Source organism: Pogoniulus pusillus, chromosome 20, assembly GCF_015220805.1.
Source record: "Pogoniulus pusillus isolate bPogPus1 chromosome 20, bPogPus1.pri, whole genome shotgun sequence".
Classification (NCBI taxonomy): domain Eukaryota; kingdom Metazoa; phylum Chordata; class Aves; order Piciformes; family Lybiidae; genus Pogoniulus; species Pogoniulus pusillus.
The window spans coordinates 18,013,077-18,035,022 of NC_087283.1; the positions used below are offsets into that span (position 1 = coordinate 18,013,077).

The following is a 21,946-nucleotide window of genomic DNA, read 5'->3' on the forward strand; positions in this document are numbered from 1 at the left end:
AACAAAAACCCACCCCAACAAACCTTTACACATTCTATATCAAATAAATGAGCAAGTCTCAGCAAGAGGAAGATATTTTTGAACACACTCACTACTACCACAAGACTCCGACTGCTCTTCACAGTTGGAGCATCGCAGGGTTTTCTCCCCCTCTCCAAAACACCTGGTGCAGGAGGCTGCTCACAGCAGCAGATTGAGCTATACAGCTCCACAAACTGTCAGGGAAATGAGTTTGGCTGTTGAGGAAGATGTCAGAACAGTATTGGCACTACAGTTAAACTCCTCTTATTAGCATCGTGTTTATATACAAAATACAACACATTATACATCCAAGTAATTCAAGCTCAGGGCAATGTTATTAAACTCCTTCCTTTCCCATATATTTGATGTTACACCTCCCTCTAAATTCCAGGTTTTGGCACTGGGAGGATTCTCATCTAGAGCACACAAGGGTACATCTCTTCATCTCACAAATGTTTATTGCTGGCCATATAACACTTTTTAAGACAATCCACAGACAGATGCTATGCAATCCTGTTATCCAGCATTTGATTCCAGAGAAAAGTATTTAATTACAATTATTGATTTAATTGTTTCTTATTTCTGGTCTTTGATAAAACAACTTGAGTTTACTTCCACCTTCCCCCAAAACCGAGCAATGTATGACTTCCCAAATGACACAGGACATAACTTACTATAAAAGGGAAATGCTCTGTGACTAAAATGACATAATACTGCTTTCCATGCAAAGCATGGTCTCAAGCATTTACAGAAAAGACAAGAATGATCACATTTAAGTGTAGAGTTTCACTTAATAAATCTGTGCAGCAGACTTATGCTGGTCAGATCTGTACTCCCATAAAGATATGATGCTGCCCACTCAGAGACCAAAACAGGCACATGCTGCATTTGGGAGAAGTTCAGATCTTTGGGAACAGCAGAATAACCCTGAACATACACAAAACCCATCCTAAGAGAGTGTCACCACAACATAATGAGCACGGTCCCCTTTCATAAATAACCATAAGCAGGATGCAGATATTCACTGCTTCATAAGGTCAGAAAGCAGCCACGTTAATGAAAATCTGAACAGTAGGTACCATTGATCAACTACATATTTTCATGGTACAACTTGCAATCACAAAATCAGTATACACTCAGGTTAGATCCATCCAGTATTTCCTCTGAACACTGCAGATGTCCAAACACTTCTGACATGTTCAAAAAAGAAACACGCAAATTGCAGGACCAGCTCAACTTCTCAGAAACAGGTCATGCTAAGTTCCTGTTATAGAGGCACTGGAGAGTAAGGTCTCCATAGGCTCCAATGTGCAATAGCAAATATTACAGGTCAGAGTAAAGTTATGACTGAAGACAAACTTGTAGGAAGAAGTATTTTTTCACCATTGAACTGATGCAGCAAGTTCTGAACTGGCAAGGTTCTGGTCACACAATCTTCCTCCAGCTCCAGATTCTAAGTGTCAGTAAGGAGCTAACTGCTCTGAATGAAAAACGTCTTGAGGAATTGAGGACATACTAGCACTGAGTTGCTACCAAAGCATTTCCATCTTTCCTCACTCTGAAGTAAAAAGAAAAAAAAAGCAATCACCACAAACAACACCAAAACCCATTTCTGCTTCATTTTCAGAAACATCCCACGGCAGAGGAAGAGAAGGAGAAAGAAACCTTATGGCAGTTAGTTAAAAGCTCTCTTTGCTGAGCTCTCCCCATGGCTTCAGCAGCAGCAAATAGCTACTTTGGCCTAGCTGTGGCCTGGTGCCACTGCACTTCACCGCCGAGCGTCACCAGCCACTCACTTGCAGGCAGAAACCAGTGCAAACTGGAGAAAAAGCAGTGGTTTTCCCTTGAATTAGAGGCAAGCTACACACACCCGGTTCGAAAAAGCACGATGCCAGACAGGTACTCTGCCTGCAGATGGTAACAGTGGCATCTGCCCAACACCTCCCTTTGCAGAGGGGGGGAAAAAGTAAATATTGATTAAAATTGTGCTACATGACCATCCTTTTATCTTTAAAGAAGTCTCTTGGGCACACCACAGACAAGCAGGTGAGAGCTATGTCTTTACATCTTACCGTAACCTTAGACCAAACTGGAAAAAGTATCACACAGGAGACTTCAGCCTTTCCCAGTTTTTCAAATGCCAATACCACAGACCAGTTCTGCATACAGACTTGATGCCACACCTAACAACCTGCAACAAACAGCATCTTAATCATCTCAGAATGGATCTTTTTCTTAAAGGCTTAATCAAACACAGCAGAAAATGCCTTCCTAATCACAAGGTAATTCCAGAGTCTGTCTCACACATGGATTTCTACTGAAAACCATCACCAAACCCTGCACTTCGCACCTCAGATACACGGGATAGTTTAAACTGAATCCTGGGGTTGTGTAAATGTATTATTTACACCAATTCTGATCATGTAATCTGTTTTGATGGGCGAGTTCACTGTTAAATACTAGCAAATCATATGCCCTTACATCTCTGTGGACGATCCCATTTGCTGTCAGTTGTGTAATACGGGCAACTTTCTCACTAGTCAAGCGGAAAAGACAGGGGGGGAAAAACCTCCTGCGCACCCAGTGTGACACAGCACCGGAGGAGTGAGCATTAAATTAGAGTGAGAGGTTATAAGTCTGACAGAAACCTGATCTGTGTTCCCTAATTATGGAGGCTCACTTCCACAAAACTGACACAAATGGTAAGCCAAATTAAATGTTGTCTAATTAACTATCATACACAAGACTTCAAAGTGGGATGTCTACGTGTTATTTAGCAAAGTAACTGGAACAGGAGGACTCTCGAATTATCAGTGGAAGCAGAGCTGCCATCCCAGCTAACCGTTACAAGGTTAAGCCACTTCATTCCCACACACCCCTCCTGTTCACACACGGCTTGAACTATTTACAGGGAAAAGCAGGGCAGTAAACAGAGCCACACAATGAGGTGGGGGGCTGGCAGGGCAAGATCCAATGGCACTGCTCTTCCCCATGGGCTGCCAGAAGGCATTATGAATGGCCCAGGTGATGGGCTGATGACTGCAACAGAAAAAAAACACCAGGGCTGGTAATTCCTGAAAAACTACACACTGCCATGACAGCTACAAGTGCCAAATGACAGCTGTCAAGGTAAATGGAGTTTGGGAATCCTTCTTTCTTGAAGGATAACCTAGGCAAGCATGTCATTTTGGAGGGAGGGAATAATTTAGCATGGAGCTTTTTAGATCTATTCCCTCCTTGCAGACTGTGGGAAAACAATAATTTACAATGCTCATAGTGACCAATCTGGGGGTTGGACAAGAAGACCATTGAGGGGCCCTTCCAACCCAATGCAATCTGTGAATCTGTGTTTGGAAAAGACAGAAAGGTATTTATTTCATTTCTGAGCTTTGTTCTTGGGCAGGGCCAAGACTTCCACATGACACGGAAGAGCCCCAGATGTGGTGAGGTTAACTAGGCAATGAGCTGCCAAAGGCTCTGTCTAGAGGGGCCCAGGGCATGGGGAGAGAGGCGGAGGCAAACCACACCACTATGTGGTATGGGAAAGCAGCAAGTGATGTCCCTAATGTGAGATGTTCTATCTATAAGACAGATACCCACCCAGATTAGTTTCAGTACTAATGGATCTTCACTGTAGTCTAGAACTGGGAGGAGATGAGCAGCAGACAAAGCAACATCTCAGCATGGGTCAGCAGGCCTTGGCACCACTGCATTCCCAGTAGAGGGAGGAAAAGCTCGGCAGCCCCTCTGCGTGGGTAGCAGGGCTCAGCCAACATGGATCCGATCGATTTGAAGGGGTTTTGTTTGTTTCACAGAAGGAAACAGCTGCAGCACTCTGAGCAAATCAGCCACCATTTCCCATACAAATCACTTCTGATCGTGTCTTAGCTTCCCCAAAACATGATTTTGTTTGTTTGGGAGCAGCTACATTAAAATGCAAAAGCCAGAGCACTGGAAAATTGATTTGTGGAAATTTCAGAAGACCTACCTCCAGCCATGGTTTAATGGCTAACACTGACCAGGCACAGTACAAAGGCACAGAGATCTACTGTTTACCTGCTCTCAGAGCATGGGACCAAAGGCGTGTCACAAAAAAAAAGAGGAAAACCAGGCAAGGAAAGTGTGAACAAAGCCTGCTATTAACATAATTCTCCCTAATTGTTTTACAACTGTTAAACTGACAGCATAAAAGGCTCTGCTATTATTACCGGCTATAGTCTATCTCCAGCTACCCACTCTAAGCTTCCAAACACTCTAATTGCTCATAAATAGAGATAAAGATTCAAGCTGAAGTAAAATCAAAATAAAGATCTTGATAATTTTACACCCACCCACTCTCAAGAACAAATACCTCACAAGGACCTGTCTTTTCCTGTTACGTGCAGTAACAAATCTATGTAGACTGATTAAAGTTTGCACTGAGCATTTTCTTGAACTGCAAGTCATAAAATTCCTGGATCCTCACTTGTAACAGATACAGCCAAAGACAGTTTCTGTACACGGCTGTCTCCTAGAGGTTAGGTATTAGGAGTTCATTCCCTGTTTTCACTAAGTATCCTGCAGCCTGGTGAAAACCAACAGTGTCACAGGACCTGACTTTAAATACCTGCTCTTGCCCAGTGGCTGCTGCACCAATCAGAGCCTTACCTACTACAGCTGTTTCTCCAGCAAGGCAGCACAGAGGCAGATCCTGACTCTTGCTCCTGGAGAGGAAGGTAATGTTCAAGTGTCACCAGTACCACAGAACTAATTCACAGAAACTACATTACATTAAACGTTGAATAGGAAATGGTTTACATAAACCATACAGGGGAGCTACTGGCTAATTGCAGAAGACAAAGTTTGCCTTTCCTTCTCATCAGGGTTCAGAATAGCTTCAAACTTCTAAGAGTAAGTGACTACATGGGATGCTGCTGACAGAATGCAGGAGAGGCTGTGGCCTGCAAAGCAGCAAAATAGGTTTTTCATTATCTGATGTCCTTCACAATTATTATTTCCCTATAAGACAGGGATAAAGTTGGTGCAGGCCTGAGTATTTTATAACTGCTGTTTCAGCTTTCCATTTCTCAACACTTCATACTTAGCAAAATTAAGTAAAATTACAACCAGTTTTAAATAGATAGTCTAAAAAGCAATGGCTGGCCATGCAAAGTGGAACAAGACAGGAATAAGGAAAAGACACCTATCTGGAGAAACAGACAGCATAAGAATGAAGACAAGGGTCTATTTTTTGAGACAGGTTGCAGTTTGCCTTCAGTCTTACAGCCCTGAGACTTCCAAGATCAACACAAACGCACAAGCTTTTAACACCTGAGTACCAGGGTACATGACCAAGCTTGTCCAACAAACGAAACGCGAAGAAAATAAAAGCATTTTCTCAAGGGAATCAAACACACCCTGCTTCCCCTTTCACCACAGCCCTGTACTCGAACTTCACAGCTTTGCCACAGGGACCTCTCCTTCCCCCTTCTCACACACACCTTCTTCCCACCTCCACCACCTTGTGAGACCTACACACCTCTGCCCACCACTCCTGCAGCTGACAGCCCACATTGGATGTACACACTGTCACCCTCCTTCCCCTAACATAAATGAGCCTAAAGTCTCCCTATTTGTTTGCTGACCATGCCAATTGGCAATCACTTAAACCCCATTAAAGCAGGAATAGCAAACAGACTCACCCATTGTTCTCTTCCCAGTGCGTGAGATCCTGCACCTACATTGTATTGGAATTACCCAGGAGAATGACAAATAATGCACAACCAATAATAGCATAATCCAATATTCAAAGTACTTCAGAAAGCCAATGCTGACAACTCACAAAGTCCCTCCAGAGCCATTAAATACTATTTGTGTTGTGACTGATAAACAGCTTGCAGCCCAGTGAACAACTTAGTAACATTCAGGGTTCCCTAGCTGGGGTTCCCCATTCATCATTTTTCCTCCACTAGAAATGTTTATGAAGATAGTTTGTAGGGGGGTTGTAGCTCTCTTCAGTCTCCAGATATTCAGCAACCTGGTCAGGACCCAGATCACATCAAGTGAGTTCAGGCTAACTCTCCTGTCTGCCCACAGTGCCTATGGCTTTTATAGAAAAGGTCTGCTCACTGCTAATGTTTCTTGACAAAATAAACACTTGTGTTTTTTTGTCTAATATGTTGCAAACAAATATGGCAATCCACTACTGATCTGCAACTTACAGTTGGGAATGATTAGAATAAAATTTAACTAGAAGTCCCAGAAAAGATCCCTTCCCCATTTGTAGCTAACATCTTCTGAATGGTATCCCAGTTTAAAACACCCTTGCGTGTTTGGATTAGAGATTCAATGCAAAATTAGAAACAAAGTGTTTGGAAGATACTGCACAAAGACTCAAGTTGTGGTACAGGAAACTGAGCAAATCAAACAAAAAAAAAATAGAGCATTTAAACAAAATGTTATTAGAAATGTACATCTGGGAGTCTATCAATAAACACTAAAGAGGGGAAGCTGAATAATTCCTCTGAGTGTTTAGTTATAAAGACACAGCAATCCACTAAAAACTTCACCAGCTTAGCTTGCTTGGACAAGCTGATATACATGCTGGTGAAGATATAACATCTGCAGCATAGCATGTGCAACAGAAGTCTGAGATGTAGTATTAAGGAGAAAAAATTTAAAAAAAACAAAACACAAACCACCAAAAGGATGCTTGAAAGCCTTCCTACAGTGAAAAAACTATGAAGGTCACCAGCCACTGGTGTTCACTCTGTAGGAGACAGACAGGAAACACTGAAGCCAACAACCAACAGTCCTTACCCTAGTACCTGACAGCTGAAATACTCCAAGAAGCAAATAAAGTGTTTCCCCTTTTATCTGGCTCTCCATAGCATCATTGTCTTAGATTTCTATGTCAAGACAGCAGCACCACTGTGAGATTTCCATATCCATGAGATTGCATTACAAAGAAAGCCCAAGGCCAAGTTTAAGGAGAGCTGTGCAGTGATGTCCTGTAAAAACATCCTTCCCAGCTTCAGCAGTTCCACCTAGAAAGAGAATTCTGTACTGAGAATGTGTTTTCCTAGTGGCCATGTCGTGTCTCCCTTTTGACACCCACCCCCAACCCCCTTCACCTCTCCTTTTCTCACTTTTATTAGTATTCACCTCTATTTTTTTCTCCACTGAATGCTGCAAACACAACAGCCTCTGATTATGACCTTTTTCAGGATACAGACTTTTTTGTTATATTTTATTTTACAGAAACTATTCAATGTTTAGAAATCAGTATTTTTCCTGTATAGATAGCATTTCAGTTCTCCTTGGCTTGAACTCAGAACATCTATAGATAGTAACTTGCTAATCCATGCATTTTTCATTCTTGTGCAAATGACCTGCCTCTCTTTTTCCACCCCAAAAAAGGATTTCATAGCAATCTCAGCCACCCAAAGAAGTTTATAATATTTCTCTTACAAACTTATTTCATTCCACAATTACCAAATAGCTCAATTACAATAATTATATATTAAGCTTTACACTAAGATTAAACTGGGTTGCTGAAATAGATGCTAATATATTTAATTGTGGGATGAATTATCTTGGCTTCATGGCTATTCCTCAACAGCAAGGCTTCCAAATAAACATGACTGAACAATGTCTTCACACAGAGTTACCCAAGCTCAACAAGCAACAAAAGCAATACAGGGTTTCAAGCAGAGGGCACATCTTCCCTGTGTATCTTCACTCCTAGTGCATAGCAACAGGTCTCCATGGGAAGCTAAAGGTTCTTCAGTTTTTAGAGTTTCAAATTAATGTGATAATGGTTTAAATCCCAACATTACTGGTAAACATGAGGAGATTCTAGAAGCATGGATTGAAGCAGAGAGATTGGAAAAGGGCAGATTTGTCATACTTTGTGTTGCTAAAAGACAAGAAGCTACAGCCCTAACAAAGAAAAAGGCAACAGAGACAGTTATCAAGTGCATTTCTACCTCCACCCCATCTTGTCCAAATCTGCAGCAGGCTGCCTGTTCCAATATTTCTCTATCTTGAGCTGAAACTGAATTCTAAATAGAATTAATAAAGGACATTACAATGTACACAGGGAGAGGTAACTATCAAACTCCTTCATAACCTGTCTCAACAGCCCAGACCACTGCCACGGCAAAACCAGGTTGTGTATTAGGCCAGCCTCTGATCTATGATGTTAGCTTGCTTAGGATATGTTAAAGGTAGCTATGGCAAATTTGATTTGCAACCCGTCTCGTCTCATTTATGTGATGAAGCCATTGCAATAAAACACTTCTGACATATTACACTGGCCTATGACATGATGCCAATGGAAAATGACATGCTCCACCATGCTGAATATGATAACATTTACCTGAATAACTAGTATCTCCCACCAATTCTAATTTATCCAGAAAACATAGGAAGATAAAACACAGAATGAAAAAAAAAAATCTCTTTTCTCAGTATCTTCCTCAACTACCTTCAAAATCAGTGCAAGGCTCAGCAGATGGGGTCAAGGCATTTTAAAAAGGCCTTGGGAAGTTCTCATGTATCTTTTTAACATAAAAAAAAAAAAAAATCACACAACTCATAATAAAATAGCAGCATCTCAATACTTTCAGTGTTCTCTGGGAATATTTTTTTCCCCCTCAAATCCTGGAAGAGTACAGAGTAGATTTAGATCTATGACAAAAATAAACTTGTCAGCCACAGTCTTTATCTCAGCTCTGGGGAGTCTAGGCCCAAGCTCCAGACCTTGTACATGAATCAACATTAGGACTTACGGACACACAGCATTTTCCTCTAAAAGACCTGAGGATACTTTATAAGCACTAATGAATTAAGTGCCCAGCCCTTCTGTGAGATAAGGAAGCACCATCCTTCTTTTACAGACTGTGGGCAGAAAGAGGTTAAGTGATTTGTACAGGGTCACAAAATAAATCTGTGTAAGGCAGAGCAAAACTCATGTAGTCTGTCTCCAAGTCATCAGCCTCAGTATGAGACCATTCCTCATCTCCACCTCGGTCACAGGAGGGCTGGTGCCAGAGTCACCAGGTGTTGGAGACACAGAACCTCTCACACACTCAATCCCCATCTCCTAATTACTCAGATTTTAGAAGTAGTTCATTTTCACATACTTTCTTCCATGACAAAGTTTTATGAGCCTCAGAATCTGCAGAAAGGTCAAAGTAATCACGTGTTAACATGTCATATATGTTAGAACATCCTACAGAAATCAGTCAGGACTCTGGAAGGTTAAAATAATGAGGACTCTGCAGTGAACTAGAGAAAGCTCCATGAGAACCTGTTTGTCATCTGCAGACATTTCTCTTGGAGATGCGCATGTTCAGAGACCTCTTAGTGATCTTGAGAAAACTCAATTCTGAAAAACATTTGGGTTTGTTTTTGTTTTTTTTTTTTTTTCTCCAGCTCCAGTAATGAGATTAAAGAAAAAATAAAATTGAATACTCAGGGCAAGAAACCAACTTCCTGGTACTCCAAAGTATTAAGCAACGTAATCTCCCAAAGGAAGCGGTAGAGCCCAGATTGCTCAGAGCGCTTCAAACCAGACAGGACCGAACAATTAGTTGCCTTGTCCTAACCAAGACAGACAATTTCTCACCTGCACACAGGCATTTTTCCAGCAGACAAGCCTTTAACAAGATAGGATTTTTTACCCCCTTTGTGCACTCACAAACATGATGAGGCAGGCACAGCAGTGGAAGGGAGTTTGGACTGCCAACAAGGCTCCTATTAGCTTCCCTAGCACACCCACTCTAGGTTTGCATGCTGGAAGGTGGGACACTTGTCAATAACAAAATTGATTACAGGCACAAAGGAAATCTACATAGCCTTAACTGAAATAGCTCATCTGTGAAGTGCTCCATGACTCCATGCACAGTCACAAAAATAAGAGGGTTTGGGTTAAAACCAGTTTTAATTCTGCCATATTTAACTGGAAATGTTTCCACTCATCCGCTGGCATGAACCTACCCATTACCAGTTTTGACTTACATTTTGGTTTGAAAGCACAGAAGAAATCTACTTGTGATATGCTAAAGCAAGCAAACCAGAAGAAATAGTGACAAAAATCAGAAGGGAAAAACAAGCCAACGCTGCTAATTCTTGCTCCTGGCAAGCCAAATACATTTAAAACACATGCAGAAATTCAGAGCTACTTACAAAGTGGACTTGAGCTGATGCTGGTGAATATCAAATGAACTATGAATGGTTTTGCAGTATGTAAAAGACATACTGGGAGACTGCTACGATCTGCCAGACAAAACCAGCCGTAGTAAGCTGATCCCGAGAATCTCAGGGACCCAGCTGCAGCACTAAACCCCACCGAGCAGCGTGGGTCCTGTTACACCCGTCTAAAAGGTTGCAGCTTCAGATGTTTGGTCTTGCACGAGGTTTTAGGAACCTGAAAGAATTTCTCAGATGCTTTATCCAACACATGTTTTAACTGGGAAGGAAAATAAGAGAAAGCAGTTTACATGATGCTGCTTGTTTGGTTGCTTTTGTTGTGGCTTGTTGTTGTTGGTTTTGTTGGTTCAGGGTTTTGGGGTTTTTTTTAACTTGAAAATGGTCACTGCATTATTTAACATCATCAAGTTTTGTCAAACTGATTGCTCCCAAGTCATAAGGACCCTTACACCAAAGCAAATGTTTGCTGACCAAAAGTGCATTGCTTGCACTCCCACAGGCATGCTTTGGCCAAGGTAGTTCTTGTTTGGCAACTGTGAGAATAGAGAGTGCGGTACAACCATCTGAGCGACTTACAGCAATAGGAATTTTCTTGCACATTCTGCTGCTCATGTCCCAGAGATTATCTGTTTCAAAAAATCAGTTAGATGGCAACAAAGTTCAGAAACAAATATCTAAGCAACTCTAAAAATCAGAAACAAAATCAGAAAGTGCAGAACGTGCTGCACTGTTGGTGTCCAGCCCAGCTGGAAAGCCCCTCAGAGCACTGCCAGAAAACATCACCTTCTGTCTAAACAACACAGTCCATGTGAAGCCAAATAAAATGTGCGACCAAAACTCATGACCACAAAAAACATCAGCCAGGCAGGGAAAGGCAGCCCTCTGCCTTGGCAGTATAGGTTGTAAGTAGGTTCTTTTGCCTGCAAGCTGTCTAAAACGGCAAGTTGCACCAGCATGATCAGTGGCATTAGACACTCAAGTGCAGATAATAAAGGAAAACCGAGTTGGCAGTGCTGTTGAGGGAGGTCATCTGCTTTCAGATATAACATATAAACGGGATTTGGCAAAAATCAAGATGGGACACAAAACCAGAACCTTCTTACATTCTTTATTCACAAGCTATTGAGCTATGAAGTGAGAGGGGTGGCTTCTTTCTGTGCATTTCCAGAACTGTGATTCTGAAACACAGACCAAGGGTACGGCACATGCAGGTGTTCAGATAAACAGACCCTGACCACAGCCTCCCAGCTTCACAGGGGCCTCAAACTGCAGCCATAGGAAGTCAGGGTACTCAGCTGGAATAGCTGTGAACTGCTCAGAGCTGTTGGCTAGGCCAGATGATCAGCCCAACAAATGCTCTTATTGTCTCCTCTCCCCCACGGGCACCTAAACCACTGCCAAATCCAGCAGACAGGGCTCTGAAATTCTTTCACATACTTGCATATCCTCCTGCTGACAGGCTACATCCGTGGCAGTTGCACAAAGGCTGATGTGAGGAACTGCAGCTCCTCCCATAACATTGCCCTCCCTCAGACATCACCTTCCTCCATGGTGGCACCTGCAGCGTCCCCCATGCAGGGCAAATCCACCTGTCCACTGGCTGCACCCAGTGGTGCATGGGATCCTGCAGCAGCAGCAGCGTCCACTGGAGTATTCTCATCTTGGCCTCCTACTTCAGCCTTTTCTCTTCAACAGAGCCCAGCACATCTGCAGCCAGATGCAGGAGGTGCTAGACTCACTCTGCCACAGAGCTCACCCTAAGTTTCATACCACAAAGGCCTATCCAACAAGCCACGGGTTTAAAAACACACCTCTTTTCCCCCCAGGAGCCCGCCCACAACCCACCATCAGAAAGCAATTCTGCATGGTTTCAGCAGCTATCCCAGGGGCTAAAGCCCAGCCAAGCCAAGTCCTCCTTTCAGTTCACTGAGACTGCAGCCATTCAATTTCTTACCTCAGGTGGATTGCATGATTTCAGTTATCTCAAAGTTCTGCCAACAAACGTGTAATATTCCTGTCTTTCAAGCACACCAAACTCCTTTGCTGTAACACCTCTGATGAGTCAAACCCCAACTAAATCATGCTCACCATAAAGCAATAGTACGACCACATAAATTTGAGCCTTTTAGCACAGGCCTTTCAGCAACTCATAATGCTGTCCATGCAGCAAAATGAAGACACTCTGAAAAGCCTAATTGTAAGTTCAGGCTATGAAACACTCATTTTTCTCTCAAAACCTCCTTTTATCACCATTTCTTGTTGCCCTATGGTATATATTGATTTTATATATTATACAGCAAGAGAGATTACTGTGTGCAAAGAGCTGTGTGCCATTTAAGAAAATGGAAAATAAGTCCATTTGGCAAAGCCATGAGACAAGCTGAGTGAGTGGGTGTCACTCTTCCTACAAAAAGACACAGTGGTTGTGGGCTCTGATGTAACCAAATTGTAACAATTACAGAAGTAATCATTAAATTACAAAGAAACAGCAAACTCACAGACCTCCTGGGGACTTTGTGCATTTGGCTAAACAATAATCTCATGTTCATCCATCCTCTGCAGTAAAATGAAAGGTGGGTGTCCCCTTTGTCAGTATATCATGAAAACTGGACCAGGTGGCTAATCCTCCTCAGGGAACTTGAACCTTGGCAAAGCATCTACTAGAGGCCGAACAGATGCTTAGGCACTCATTAACCAATTCATTTCATCGTCACACACACGATGGGAGTGTAACATTAAGAGCCTCACAACCTTGCTTCCACCCCCACAACCAAGAGCTGAGACTGAAAACCTGTCCCTCACTTGTTCAATATGGCCCAGGGCTCGTAATGAGAGTTTAACTTTTCCAACTGTCTGGAAACATGTAGATCAGCAACACAGCACAGTAGGAATCCAATTTCAGAGTTTTCTGAGCAGTTGGATGCAAGTTTTTAAATGTATTTTTTGTGGTCCAGCTTCTCTATTTATAATAAAGCAGTAGCAAAGCCTTCTCTCTATGGGTCCAATCCTGCATGCCCTGGCAGGCTCATTGCTGTAAGCAGGACACCTTGCAGCAGCTGCAGAATCAGGCCTTCCTTAAAGACTACAGATAGCTCAAGGATTACTTGAAACCTCACATTACCCTTCAGTGCAGGGTAGCTCTAATAATACCAGCAAATACCTGAGGATGAGGTTATTAAAATGCAATAAAGAAGGGAAGGGGGGGAAAAAATGAAAACACACTACAAAAGCCCTAGGAGATGATCTGGGGAGACCTAAAATACTGCAGAGGTATGTATGTATACACCTATTTCAATAGCATAAAACTAATAAAGGACATGGACAAGTCACAAAGAGCAAAGATGGCTTTCCCATGTTTTAGTCTCAGACATTTAAGGCATTAACAAAATAAGGCAAAAATCTAAAAGGCACAGAGCAAAGAACTTATCCCTGACGTGAAGTAGTTTCCCTTTCACAGACAATAACTGAAAGCAGAAAGTCAGCACCGACAGAAACCACATTTTAAAGAGAGAAAAGGAAGAAGAGATTCCTGTACATGATACCTTGCTTTCAAGTAATTTGCTTCTTTCTAGCACAGCATCAGGTGAACTGCTCCACTTACTGTGGAGCTGAAGGGAACTGCATCCCTAGAACACCATTCAGTACACCTTGGTAAAACCAACATTCTATCAGTGCTCAGGTACTTCTGCAGTTTAAATCTCATTTTTCACACTAGGTTCACACTTAAGCAACAGAAACACCTATCAATACAATATTGTGATGTTGGATTTGGCCAGTTAGGAACCTCTGAAAATCTTGGCTGTGACTGACACCACATATTATCTGAAAAAGGGAAGCTGTATTAGTCCCCATTCATATTGAAGAACATTCTCTGAATATTTTTATCAGGTTTTATTTTCTGAAAAAATGATCCTAATTAGCTAAATACAATGAAGTGTGCTAAAACTAAATCCCCCCTTAGACATCAGACGCTGTTAGACCCTGGTAAGGTTGCAGTGGCAGCAGCTCCCAGGGAAAACTTTTGCCCATCTTCTTCCTAACAGGCAGAGAGCTCAGAGCACACTGCTGTACTCCGCAGGCAGCGTTATGGAGAGCCTTGGAAGCCACTCAGAATATCTTTTAGCTAGGACTAACCTTCTCTAAAGTTTATATTTTTAACTCTATGATTTGTGGTAGAAAGTGGTGGAGCAGCTTGTGAACGTGCTTCCAAAGAGATGATGCTGGTGCATTTTGGAGAAGGAAAAAAAAAAAAGTTATTTTATCCTCAACTTAAAGGATAATAAACCAGCAAAGGTCTTGCAGCACTGGGCACAATGGGTACAGAGCCTGGAAGAAGAGACGCCAAAGAACAAAACTAAAGCAGGAGGGGAAAATAGCTTAACAGCTGCCAATCTCCGGGCAATTAAAGCCAGCAGTGCCCCTCGTCTGCCCGTACTCAGAGAGAGACCAACCACTACAAGACTTACAGGAACTGATCCTGGCAATGACAGACAACACCCGAGGCTCAAGACGAACAGCTTTGTAGAAGTGGTCTTAGGGAAATATATTACTTGTCCTAAGCCAGAATAGAAACTTCTTAGACCTCAGATCACTGACATGACAGTCAGCAACGGTGCTACCATCATGTTGGTGCAGCTGCTTGCTCACCCAGGAGAGGCTTGCCGCAGCCTTTAGATGCCGGGACACAAAGCCCGCTCCAGGTGCAGCTTGTTCTGCTGCAAGTGAGGACTACAGCAAGACCCCAACAGCATTCCCATGCTGTCTAGTTCCATCAAAGGGGGCTGGGGGAGAAATGCCACAATTTAATTTACAAAAATGAGAGCTGATGAAGATTATTTACACCCAGCTAGCAAGTCAGAGCTACATCAAACTGCTGCACACCTCAGCCCTGTGCGTCACACACAAATTACAGAGCACAGGGAGTTTCCAATTGCAAGTCTCTAGTAAGCAGCTTCAAAGAGCTGAAGCTGGAAACTGAATTCAAGCACTCAGGGAACCTCAGAGACAACCTACAAGGCTCCAGTACATATGAGGAGTGCTCCTTCCTAGACTTTGAGCCCAAATTCATAAAATTGTTAGAGAAAAACTAATTTCCCCACAGACACTACCTGCTCAGGAGCCACAGAAAACTGAAGCTCCCAATCCCTTGGGACAAATCATCCCTGTGCCTCAGCAGGCCCATCAACAAAAGAAGTGGTTATTTGTAACCCTGAACTTGTTTATAATCATTTTGCACTTACCTGAATGATTTCCACAGGTCTTGGTGGCTGCAGGCAGACAGGCAGGTAACCACACAGCTCCACTAGCGGCTTCTCATCGCTTCACTGAAGTTCAACAATTTCAACCAAAACCAGATGAAGGGAACCTTCAGCCAACAAAACTATTTCTGAAAGCCTGGCTGCTGAAAGAGCACTGCTAAGCAACCAAGGGAACCCATTTTCGTGCGAGCTTCCCCTCCAGCAAGCGAGCAGAGGAGTGGAAGGCAAGGCTGCGCTGCGAGGTGTGATACTCCACGCCCAAGATGGCGGCCAGGGGCACTGATGTTTAAGTGCCTGCACCTGAGCGGCCGGGCGCGGGCGGCGGCAGGAGCTGCAGCACCTGGCCCGGGGCAGCTGCGCCACCGGCCAGCCTCAGCCCCGGGGCAGCTGCGCCACCGGCCAGCCTCAGCCCCGGGGCAGCTGCGCCACCGGCCAGCCTCAGCCCCGGGGCAGCTGCGCCACCGGCCAGCCTCAGCCCCGGGGCAGCTGCGCCACCGGCCAGCCTCAGCCCCGGGGCAGCTGCGCCACCGGCCAGCCTCAGCCCCGGGGCAGCTGCGCCACCGGCCAGCCTCAGCCCCGGGGCCGCGCGCTCCCTCATCGCCTGTGAGAGGACAGACTCAAAACCCGCCGGAACCAGAGGTACTCCTGCATTTTGTACCTTGCATTTTGACACCCTTTGCCAAGTTTTAGTTGGTTTGTTTGCTTGTTTCTTTCTTTAAGAGGTAAAATAAACTTTCCCTGCAGAGCGTCCTGCAGCAGAAACAAGTGTTTGGACAGCAGGAGAGCAGCAATCCGGGCACCTCTGCCGGCACTGAGTGCATCCCTGCACAGGCACAGTGCTGGTCCTTACCTGCTTCTGTCATGGAACAGGTTGTCCTGGGTCAGTGCTGTCTGGACATCGTGTCCTTGCTACGTGCTCAGCTCAAACACAGAATCTATCCTGTGAGGAGGCATCAACTGGAACAAAAGCATCTCCAAAACCAAGGATTCCATCTCTCCTGCCTGACTCTCCTCTTTCTACAAAAGAAATTGGTGTTTTTGAGCAAAAGCATGCCTTGCCCCAATGCAGCTTTCTTATTGAGAAGACAGACAACCGACTTCAAACCTCTCCTCCTTCCCCTGCCACCCCAGGGAAAACAAACAAACAAACAAAAACCCCAAAAACACACACACACAAAAAACCCCAAAACCACACAAAAACCAGAGAGCCAAGAGAAGAGAAATGAAGTCAAATTTGCTTTATTACTTATTAGCTGGTAATGTAATACCTTCTGACAAGCTGAACAGTTGTAGCAGGAGGCTCTGGAAGTCGCTACAGAGACTGTTTAGAACGAAAACAGGAATGAGAGACAGCTCTGAAAGGGAGTTTTTGAGCACAGCTCAGCCATCCTACCGTGCCCAAACCAAATACTTTTATCCAGTTAATTTAGTGAATTAATCCCTCAGGGTCTCCAGCCATCCACCACTACAGCTCATTAGAGCCCAATATCCGACTTTTCATGTTGTATCAGTGAAAGCACTTACGCTTAAAACGTAATTAAACTTAAAACAAACAAGAGCTCTTTTCCTCCCTCCGCAGCCCCAGCCCCTGCCCGCGCTGCCAGAGGCGCGCACTTGCACGGCGTTGTTTGGGAAAACATCACACGGTTCCCCCACCGCCGGCGTGACATTTGCCCAGCCACTCATCCTGCGAGCAATTAGAAATCTAAATACGGGGTGTAATGCCTGGCTACGGGGATTTAAACCCGCGGCTCTCTTACAAACGAGTAATGCGGCACGACTCGCTGTCCGACGAGGTGTCTTATTGAAATATCCCAGGCTGGCTGGCTTGTCACAGCTGTCGTTTCAGCCATTTGCACTTACACTGTATTGCTTTCATTACAAAAATAGAAATTTGTGTCCTAAGTGCTGTTACATTACTAATGCTAAATATTTAATTCCCCGGGGTTCTAATTATGGTTGAGCACTGGCAACACTGATTCTACTTTTTAATAACAACTGTAAAAGCAATTTGAGCATTTTTCAATTAATTAAATACATAGTGTACGAGTAACCTCTTGTCATTTTGCCCTCCAGGACCTGAGCTAATTTGTGTGGAATAGAATGCTTTGAAAATTAACTGATATACTGGTCTGATCATTGTTGTTCTATTAATTTATAGCCTGCCAAACGAGCGGTGTGTAATAGTTACATACCGTACTGCTCCTTATTTATGATGGCATGGTGGCTTTTTGAAAGAACTTCTCCAGCACATTTCTAGAGAGCACGTTGGAGAGGCCTCATTAGCAGGCAGGAGATGGTCTATGTACATGAGCATCAGCAGGCTTACAGGGTGGTGAGTCTTGAGCGATGAAAAAACAAAGCCTCCCTCCATTTTTCAGACCTCATTTCCACCTTCTTTCACAGCTGAAATTAAAAGTGTTAATTAAGACTTTCTCCTGCATAAACTCCTATGGATTAGTTAGTAGTTTACACTTTAACACATGGGAATTGACTCATGATATTAAAACACACAAGTAGTTTAGAAACCAATTTTTCATCTTCAACTTGCAGAACCCAGCATGAAAAGATTTGCCCCTAAGATGAGTATTGGAATGGATGGACACTTAAAAACACTCAGCCTGCTCACACAGACATCCAGGCATAAAACTAACTTTGACTGTATACTTAACACAATGCTAAAATTAAAATGTGTATTTTCCATTTATACAGTCCTGAAAGTCCCAACAGCACTTCACAGATTCTGCTGTGGGAAAAGAACTTCTTCTTGCCAGTGTCCCACAGAAAAAATAATGCAAAATCACCATTAGCAAAACATTTCATATTTTGAAAACGTTTTTTCCACCTTTATTCATCAACTAAGAATCAAAATTTCTTTCAACATGTATTGTAATAGCATCTTTTATTTTTACAGTGTGCAATAATAGTAAATCAAGCATATTGCTTGAAAAGCACTTAAGATTTAAACATCTCAAAGTATACAGGTGAAAGTTTGATGGGTTTAGCTAAGTAACTCAACAGCAAGGGCAATGTGAAACTCTGACACTATTCTAAAGATAAATGGCCAGTCCAGAGGGCGCTACTAAGACTACTGACAAAGCATTTCAGTAAGCAGTAACGTCTTACACCAGGACCACAGATGTCCCAGGTGAAAAGCTGTCTGTGCCATAATTATTGCCGTTTAAAAAGAAGATTTTGGAAAAGGCATCTCCAGGCACTGTGCTACTGCATCGAGGCTTTCTCTCTCAGCAGGATTAACAAAGATGGCAGCACTATAAACAGGAAGCATTCATATCGACAAAAAGCAGTAGCACATTCCCAGTACCTTGCCCGGTTCCTTGAACTGCCACCACCACTTGCCACAGGGCCAGGAACCTGCTCAACCTCTGTCTGCTGGGCACAACAGGGTTTGAAAGAATTGGGGATGATTCTGCTAGTGCCATCACTCAAAAGAAGAATCTGTCCCTCTGATATTTACCCAGACTGTCCTCTCTTTTGGGAAGGCACTTTGTGCTGTGTCTGCACTAAGTCTGGACAGGGATAACGCTGTGTGCCAAGCCACGAGCAGCTCAGAGTGCTCGGTTCTCTCTGAAACCCACAAGCGCAGAGGAGACTTGGCAGGTTCTCCACATCACAGGCCATGTAAGCAAAATACATGCAAACTGAGGTTAAAAAAAGGGCTCTGATGTTGAAACCTACATCTTTGTTATTAACTCTGCCTGAAATACATAAAGCTTTACAAAAAGGGTATCAAAGATGCTTTCAAGACCTAAACTGTTAACAGGAAAGGCAGACTAACTGAACGTGCTCAAACAGACATAAAATTGTTCCAGTACACAGGAAAAAGAAAGGACAGGAAGATCTTATCACTAAAAAAATATAATATTGGCAATTGTAATCTGTTCAATAGACTTTTGAGGACTTTGTTTTGATAAACGTTTGGTCACTGTGTGTTGTAATTCCAAGCCTACTTCTCCACAACTTGCACAGGGTTGTGCATGCGGAACATTGCACTCATCGTAATAATTAAAATGAAACCAATCCTCAGGTTAGGCTAAGTAAGATTCTTCACTTGCTCCTCAAGATGCTCACACACTAAGAGTTGCAATTCAAATGAAGCAGGACTGCATTTTCAGTTTATATATTAAAAAATTATTTTAAAAGTGAATCAATAAGCTACAGATTTCTTTTGTAACCCAAGCAAATTAAGAATCTCAGCCAGCACTACAACAGGTTTTCTTTTTTTCCAAATAGGAAACACTAAATAGGCCATACAAATAGAAGTACTTAGGTGTTAAATTAAGCTTTTGTGTGCAGATGTGTGTGTACATAAAACATACACAAGCACCAAATACAAAGAACTCAGGAACGCATTGCAAGAATAGTTCTACTCCTAAGCACAGATTTATATAGCTGTGTAAACGTGAAGCTATCTTTACTACTCCTAAAAGCTCCCCAATATCTGTAGGTGTCTGACTTCAGCAAATCCTGGAAACATTCTGCTCACACACTAAGTTTTAAGGAACATGCAGCATGTGTCAACTTCAATAAAAGCAGCACAGTTCTTTAATTACCCCATTCACCCAGCAGCTGCTTTAACCAAGTATTTTTCTGAACGTGTTAAAAAAAAACCCCAAATCAGTCATCTGTGTGCAGTGACTACTCAGCATCTAACAATAATGGATATACTGAAGGACAAAAACGTGAGTCGTGCCAAGCCCATAATTCTCAGTGACTGACTGTAAAGCACTTATAGTCGGCATTAAGCTTTTAAAACTCTAACCCTCATCAATCGTGAACCAAGAAATAAAGACCTCACAGTTATTTCTTAAATCTTAAACACCAGCATATAAATCTAAGTATTTTTTCTGCTTCCTGGGATTCATACAGCATTCTTCACAGGTAAGATACATACTTCTGCATACAAATAGGCTAGTACATACAAGTTAAAAAACACCATCACCTAGTTAAACCCATGAGCTAATTATTCCTGGCATTTTGGACTTCAGTAGTAACATATCACTCGCCACAGAGCAGAGAACATCCCCATTAGCCAAAACCAAAGGTGCATAGGATTCAGAAATCCAAGTGCAGACAGCCTCTCCCCTTCTCCAAACACATATGCCCCCAAGCCTTTTCACAGCACAGGAGAGCCAACATCGTCTCCCCAGGCTGCGAGGACTTGGAAATGTACGACCTGCACACATTTATTTCACTCCTGGTGACAGCACTGCAACAAAAAGCCCATTAAAAAGAAAAAAGGCAGATAACTGGATGCGATCAACTCACCATCATTTTTTTTATAACATGCTAGTGAATGAGTGCCAGCTAACTAATCTGAGCAGAGAACAAACCTGATTTATACCCAGCAGGATGCTGTCAGATTATTTTAAACCTAATAATTATTTCTAGCAGCAAGGCAACATTACACTCTGTAGAAGTATACACTTTGCAAAAGACATTTGTTCTGGAAAAAAAATGTTCATGTGCTGTTTCATTAATTTGGCAGGGGGGAGAATGGATGAATGAAAACGCACCTGAAGCCAGTGAAAGGCAACAACCTGCAGAACCAAACAACCAAGTCAAAGAGGACCTTAAAGGCACAGTGTTAGAAGACAGGAATCTGGCACATCAGTTGTTAAGAGATGCCCCCACACCCTGGTTTTTTTTTTTTTTCAAGAGAAATGAAAGTAACTTTTGAGTAACTTTTCAGTGGAAGTTGCTACGCTGTGAATGTATCTCTTACACTGTGATGCCTTCCTCCCTTCCAAGGCAAAAGCACATCTAAGATGATACAAGCAGACACCAGGTGCAGCAAAAGCCACAAGACTCCTACATCCCACATGACCATTTGGTCAAGCACAGACCTCTATAAAAACATTTCGTCTTCATCCAAAAGGCAGAAAATCCCTTTCTAATAATTTCTAATGATTCACTGCTCTTATTAAAAGCTTGCACCTTGGAGTTTGTCATTAGCTGATGGTTATCTCTGTATATTGTCAACACATATTGCCTTGAAAATGTTTTGCTACGTCTGGAGCATGAAAACAATGATGTAAAATCATCTGTCATGTGACAGATGTAAAGATTATCTTCAAGAATCCACATTTTATTGTTTGAACTGAAGTTAAAGGAGTTAGAAAGTAACCATAGAATACCAGTTAAGAAGGTAAAATATGTTTTGTCCAACATATTTGTGGAGAACACACACAGAAATCATGTGTTCATAATAATAATAATAAACACATGATTATGCTTGGGATCCTGATAGATTCATACCAAACTGAGCAATCACCAAAGAGCCAGGAAGTCTAGTCAAAACCAGCCTATTATTTGGAGTATTTATAAGGGAAAAAAAATTGTCTGCTCTGAAATGGTATTTTTTCTTTTTAGTGCTACATAAACAGTATGACAGTCTTAACTATAGTTTTTGATCGTTTTAAGTGCTGGGACATAAAATTTTACTCATCAGC

The 21,946-nt window shown here is 42.6% G+C and overlaps 1 long non-coding RNA gene across 2 annotated transcripts in view; it reads right to left on the reverse strand.

Moving 5' to 3' along the window:
- The window catches only part of LOC135184231 (uncharacterized), a 146,485-nt gene extending 130,946 nt beyond the window's left edge, over window positions 1–15,539 (reverse strand). For both annotated transcript variants that reach the window (XR_010305928.1, XR_010305929.1), the window contains exon 1: window positions 15,456–15,539. This is a non-coding gene — a long non-coding RNA (uncharacterized LOC135184231). The remainder of the gene's footprint in view (window positions 1–15,455) is intronic.
- Between the last annotated feature and the right edge of the window lie 6,407 nt (window positions 15,540–21,946).